The sequence below is a fragment of the Belonocnema kinseyi genome, chromosome 1 (genome assembly GCF_010883055.1).
Source record: "Belonocnema kinseyi isolate 2016_QV_RU_SX_M_011 chromosome 1, B_treatae_v1, whole genome shotgun sequence".
Taxonomy (NCBI): domain Eukaryota; kingdom Metazoa; phylum Arthropoda; class Insecta; order Hymenoptera; family Cynipidae; genus Belonocnema; species Belonocnema kinseyi.
Window position 1 is genome coordinate 19,060,931 of NC_046657.1, and position 6,473 is coordinate 19,067,403.

The 6,473-nt window shown below is 33.1% G+C and overlaps 1 long non-coding RNA gene across 1 annotated transcript in view; it reads right to left on the reverse strand.

Moving 5' to 3' along the window:
* Positions 1 to 1,447: 1,447 nt before the first annotated feature.
* The window catches only part of LOC117171816, a 5,919-nt gene continuing 893 nt past the window's right edge, over positions 1,448 to 6,473 (reverse strand). Inside the window, exon 2 of the long non-coding RNA XR_004466923.1 lies at positions 1,448 to 2,480. This is a non-coding gene — a long non-coding RNA (uncharacterized LOC117171816). The remainder of the gene's footprint in view (positions 2,481 to 6,473) is intronic.

Consider the following 6,473-nt stretch of genomic DNA (forward strand, 5'->3'; position numbering starts at 1 on the left):
GAGAGTTACTGCTACTTCATTACGTGGCGCTGCTCCTCAATATTTATCGAGGAACAGTCCTACAGCTTAGAGGGCGCTGCTCCTCGAATGCCGTTTCAGTGTAGGTGCTTTGAGAACCTTCTTTAAAAACAAATCTAAAAAAATTTCAGTTACAATTTATAGCTATAATTTCTCAGTAATTAAAGTATACGCAGGTAACGCTCGAAAACAAGCGTGAAGCGCCGCGCGCGCAACATGAAAAGAGAATGTGCCCGAGTTTGGTACAGCAGATCCTGTCACAGACTGATCGTGATATACACCAGATAAAATTAAAAGAAGGTAAACTGGTACTAAATAGGTTTCTTTAATAGTTTTACACATTATTTCGATCATTTCTGAGATAATATAATACAGAGAAGTCACAAAATTTCAAAAGATGAGTAAAGATGAGTAAGTCAATGAGTAATGCTCAACCTGAACGAAATTGGTCGAAATAAAAGATTTTATAATTATATCTCTATCAAAAATGCATGTATTTAAAAAAATCCAACGTGGTTTTAAAATTTGAGTCATTACCTTTCAAATGCAATTGACTTTGTCAATAATGATGGGAAATTTAGTTTTTAAAGTAAGAAAAAGAACAATTGTTATTTCTATTTTTTGCCCCCAAAAAACGTGTTTCATTTTTTAAGGTACTTGTAGATGTAAAAAGATCAGAGAATGAAGTAGATGCGTATTTGTATTTTATTCGAAGTGAGCCCAAGATTACTTTTTTTAAGAGCCGTTTTAAAGTTATGACATTAAAAAATATACAATTTTTTAAACGCTGAATATCTCGGAATCTATACATAATAAAAAAAACCTGGAAAGAAAAAATTTTTGTTTTTATATGTAGAAGTATTTGTGAAGAAAAAATAGTGTTGGGTAAAATTTTTTTCACCTATGTTTTTTTAATTATTATTTGCTAACGTTTATGCATAAAAGAATATAGCATAATTTTTTCCTTACAAATGCTTATTCTACATGTAAAAACAAACATTTTTTCTCTTTAGACTTTTTTTATAATGGATAGATTCAGAGATATTTATCGTTGGAGGTTTTTTTTTTTAATGTCATAACTTTAAAACGGCTGAATAAACAAATATCATCTTACTTCAAAAGTTACGCAGATTTCATTGAGAACAAAAAAATGTTTTTTTTTTACGATAAAAAAACCAGAATTTCCGCGTTTTTTTTACATTTTTGTAAAGCTTCTCAGTCATTGGTGAAAGGTTAGCCTGGTCACCCCTCGCAAGCCTTTTGTACTTCGATAGAGCATATAAAAACACCTCGAAAGTATTGTTTTTAATGGTCCTCCTGGATAAAATGGAAAAAGCTACTTTTAACTCTTATAAACGGATAAGATTTTTAGAAAGGGAATTAGAGTAAGGAGAAAAGTTAAGAAAACCTTTCAGAAATCGACCACACATTTACAAAGTTACACTTTTTTCTTTATTTTTTTTTCTTTACATCATTAAGAAATAACACCCAGAACACATGGTATATTCATTTTTTGAATAACAGTTATATACATACATACATAAAATCAGTGAGTGAGATAAATTCTTATCTTGAATCAATTTTCAATATATTTGATTCCGAGCAGGTTATGATTTTTTGTGCAAATAGATCCTGATCAGGTCAAAAAGTGAAAGTTACTTAATAGTATTAAACAACTCTAGGAAAATATTTGGATTACTGATTCGGGATTACCTTTTTGCAGAATCATCAGAAGTACCCAGTAGCTCTTAAATCTTTGGAAGGTAGCATCTGGCGAAGTTTTAAAATCAAAATTATATCAAACATCAATAACACGCAATAAGCAAAATGAAAGTGAGCCTGAAAAACAGGAATAACGAGGAACAAGTGTAAATCTTCACGTTGTAAACATTAAATCACAACAGAAGTTATTGCATTTCAACGTGCAAAAGACGTCATCATTGAAACCATCGCTGATAGTGTTTGGCGTAAAGTGAAATCACCTTCTGTTTTCTTGAAGTGATTACTTTTTATGATTAGAATTTTTGTTAAGAAGTGATTGAGAAACTTCCAGAACTCAAAGATGTAAATGGCAGCTTCATAAATTAAGTATATCATAATAGAAACCCTTGCTAAAGGTGTTTGGTGTAATGTAAAATCATCTGTTTTCTTGAAGTAATTACTTTTTATAATCAGAATTTTTGTTAAGAAGTGATTGAGAAACTTCCAGAACTCAAATATGTAAATGGCAGCTTCATAAATTAAAGTAGATCATAATAGAAACCCTTGCTAAAGGTGTTTGGTGTAATGTGAAATCACCTGTTTTCTTGAAGTGATTACTTTTTATAATCAGAATTTTTTAAAGAAGTGATTGAGAAACTTCCAGAACTCAAATATGTAAATGGTAGTAACTGATCCCAGTGTAGCTCCCACATTATTCAATGATTCGCCTGTCAAAGCGTAGTATCCATGTAGGGTAGAAACTAGAACATAAAATAATTGGACCGTAAAATACAAATCTGCCAGTTTATTAATAAGGATTTAGATTAGATATAATTATTGTAACAATAAAAATAAAAATACTACTGCCGTCCCAACAAAAAAGTAGTAACAAAATGGCTGCACATTCGGAGAAAGAAGACCAAGTTTATGTTTGTATGTAGCATACAATCCAACAAAAATTAAGCAGTATTAGGACTTTTGTAATGTTAGTAAATGCCAAATTTTAACAAAATGAGAAGAAAAATCATCTTCTTTTCAGTTGTGAAATTGTAGTTACAAGTAAACTGCTTGCGCTGAAAGCAAAAGCTGTTGTACGGTCCAAGTCCGATAACTTTCCAACTTCGGGGCTGAACAGGCTGAAAATTCCAGGAATTGCGGACTTATCGGATGCCCCCTCTCAAGAAGCACTATGTTAGGTGTGCGCATGCGTAAATCATGGGCGCGAATCATGAGCAAAATGGCACACGTAGTGGGAGAACCACAATTAATGTGCGTGCCGTACGTGTGATGACGTTTAAAGAGAAATGTACACTTATCGCATATCAAGTTATCGGGCTTGTACTGTATATACGTGCATTAAGGGTGGGAACGGGACAGGAATATTTTGTTACGGTTCGTTACGGGGGGGGGGGCGGTTTAGAGAGGGCCTATAATCTGTTACGTAATTAAAGTACGGCACCTTACGTTCCGAGGAATTTTGACCGCGTAAAATGGCGCGCGAAATGGAAATATTGTGCCCAGCTCTAAAATGAGTATTACAAATTTCAGATACTGAAGTGTCTACAGATGAGTTGTCTGTCGTTGTGTTTTGCGGATGCTTTTATTTACCAAGATAATGTCAGTTTTTAAGTATATATTATCTCCTCTTACGTACTTTATTAATATTCTGAATTTATGTATTTTTAAATAAATTTATATTTTTGTCGCTAATTTTTAAAATGTTGTACAAGTCGAAGCAACACAACCTCTAAAACGTTTCTTGACAATAATTCTTTTTCAGGCTTATACCAATATACGCCTAACAACCAATTAATTTATGGATGTCCAATTATCATTTATAGGATTTTAGAGGCTACGTTATTTCGACTTGTGCAACATTTTTAAAGCAACTTACAAAAATATAAATTTATAAAAAATACAATTTTACAATAATAATTAGGTAATCAAGAGGAGATAATATCTACCCTGGCGGACCGAACGAACCGAATGGAGCCTCTACAAAGTATCCGTAAAGACCCCATTGAGTCTCCATTCGGTTCCTTTTTAAAAAACTAAAAAAAAAATAGCAAAATCAACTTTTAAATTGTTGAAATTTGGATTGTAAATTAAAATTCCCTATAGAAGGTCACGGAATAATCGCAATAGTTACTTACAGTCAATACGTTTGAATTGTAGCAGTCAACAGGCGTTATACATCTTATATATATTTTTTACTTTTTACCGTTGCAAAAAAAGCTATTGCGATTATTCCGTGACCTTTTATAGGGAATTTTCACGTAGCATTCGAATTTCAACAATTTAAAAGTTGATTATGCTTTTTTTTCGAGTTTCTTAAAATGAAACTGAATGGGGACCTAATGGGGTCTTTACGGGTACATTGTAGAGGCTCCATTCGGTGCCTTCGGTCCGCCAGGGTACTTACAAACTTACCTTCCATCGCTAAATAAAAGCGTCCGCAACACAAAGACTAACAACAACTCGCCTGTAAATACTTGGGTGTCTAAAATCTGTAATAATCATTTCAGGATCGGGCATTTTATCTATTTTCACATTATTATATTATGAAAATGTAACTTATTATCATAAATATTAATTTAAAATATAAAAAACTAGGTTCGTTGTTTTTCATTTCACAATATTGACGATTCCCGCGCCATTTTTACATTTTCCGCGGTCGAAATTCCCCGGAAAAATTGAAGGAGTAAGCGGAACCCCTAAACGTTGTTCGAAAAAATACCCGGTATGAAGAGTTGAATTCAGAAGAATTAAGAATTTGTATTCCTATTAATACCCCCCCCCCCGGTCTAAAAATCCCCCGACGGGAACAGAAAAAGGGCAAATCCTAATCCTCTCAATCGAATTAGTAAAATTTAACGGAAGCATTTATTGAACCGATTTTTTCATTATTAAATCGTTTTAAAACTTATAAATTCGGAAAATAATCAAGTTTATCTTTATTTATATTTTAATAATTTATTTAAACGTGTCAAAAATGCACTAATCCCAGCCAACATTAAGAAGGATACATTTCTGATGAAATCTATTTAAATATGTGAATTAAAATGATTTTAACTCTAAAGAGGCAGACTTAAATTGATCAGAATTAAAATTTCAAAACTTATTCCACAGGAAAATAATAAATTAATTAGTTTCAGAGATGTTATTCTTTTTAGCTTTTAATCATTTTTTACTATTTTTTTAGTCACTTTAGTCATTTTTTAGCTTAAATTAGTCACTTTCATCACTTTTTTAAAGTACATTAGCTTATGGCAGCCTTGCAAATAACGCATGATATGAAAAAAAGTCAAGTTAAGAAAAATGTTGCTTTTTGAATTCCCTACAAAATTATCATAACGGCTTTTTGAATTTTCTTGAAAATTTAAATTTCGATTGCATAAAAAATAATGAAAAACCAAGTTCCATCTTAAGGTCAAACTATGTAGAATATGACAAATAATGACTAGACAAAAGTTGTGCATTTAAAAAAGTTCTACAAATTTGTTATTGTTTACTTTTTTACAGGACAAGTAGTTTTTGTTTTATTCTTAAAAACATTTAAAATACAAAAATTATATTCTTGGACAAACGACGCAAGCTACAGAAAATAATTAGATAAAAGTTGCAGTCAGCCCCCTGGCTCTTCCTATCCAGCCTATACTTTAGAAGTGAAGTGAGAGTTGACCTCGGCCACGGTGGCGCTGATTGTTCATTGGGCCGAGATTCATTCAAATGCATGGGAAAAACGTAAAAATTCAATTTTTATATAATAATAAATATTTTATTCAATTTTAAAGTAATTTTGAATTTCGCGCCAAGTACGGCCAACCAGCGCGCAGCCCTAAGGCAAGCGAAGTAGCACAGGGTGCCAACATTGGCATCACTGAAAAGTTGTTCACCCAAAAGAGAGCTACAAATTTGGTATCCACCATTCTTTGATAGGATACGCGGTTTTTATTTTAACCCTACGTGGAACACGTGGGATCTACGCGGACCCCAGGCACTCTATTTTGCTTCTATAGAGGCGCCCTCTTGCATCTAAATGCTGTGCCCTCTAGTATCGTCCTACTTAGTAGTACTCGAGATGTCGGTGATTGAAAGTTGCTGATTTTTTTCCCCCTTATAGTGTAAGCAGCCTCGCGAAGTTTATTTCTGAAGACTGAAGCCTTGTTGTATGTGTACCGATTGCAATTTTTTGCCTGTGGGAGAAATAATAAAAAATTTTTTTCGTGTTCACTAACTGAATCTGACCCCTTTCCCAGAAGCAGATATTTTTCCAGATTTGGTATTTCATTCTGGTATTCTGTAGGTAGGTTGCAAAGATGCGATTTTGCAGCGCAACAATTAGTGGGGTCCGCGTAGACCCCACGTGGTCAACGTTTAAGCTCTGTCTCACGTGGTGCACGCAGGATTAATAGAGAAAATTAACATTAAAAATAAAAGACCGACCATTTTTTTAATAATAAGTTTAAGATAGAACAAGTAGATTTTCTTTTATTTATCAAAAATGAGTTAAAAACAACAAAATTAAACTTTTGGAAAAACGACCCGGGAGACTAAAAAAAAGAGAATTCAATTCGTTAAAGCCAAAGTAGCTTTAACAAAAAAGAGTTCACCATCACCAAAGTACAGTTGTTGATGCTTTGACCTTCAATTTTGAAAAGGCTGTGCCCAAATGTTGGGGGAAATGCATACTTGCGAGCGAAGCGCGCGATAAGAATGTGCCCACTAGACAAGCCGATTTTTTTATACACCCC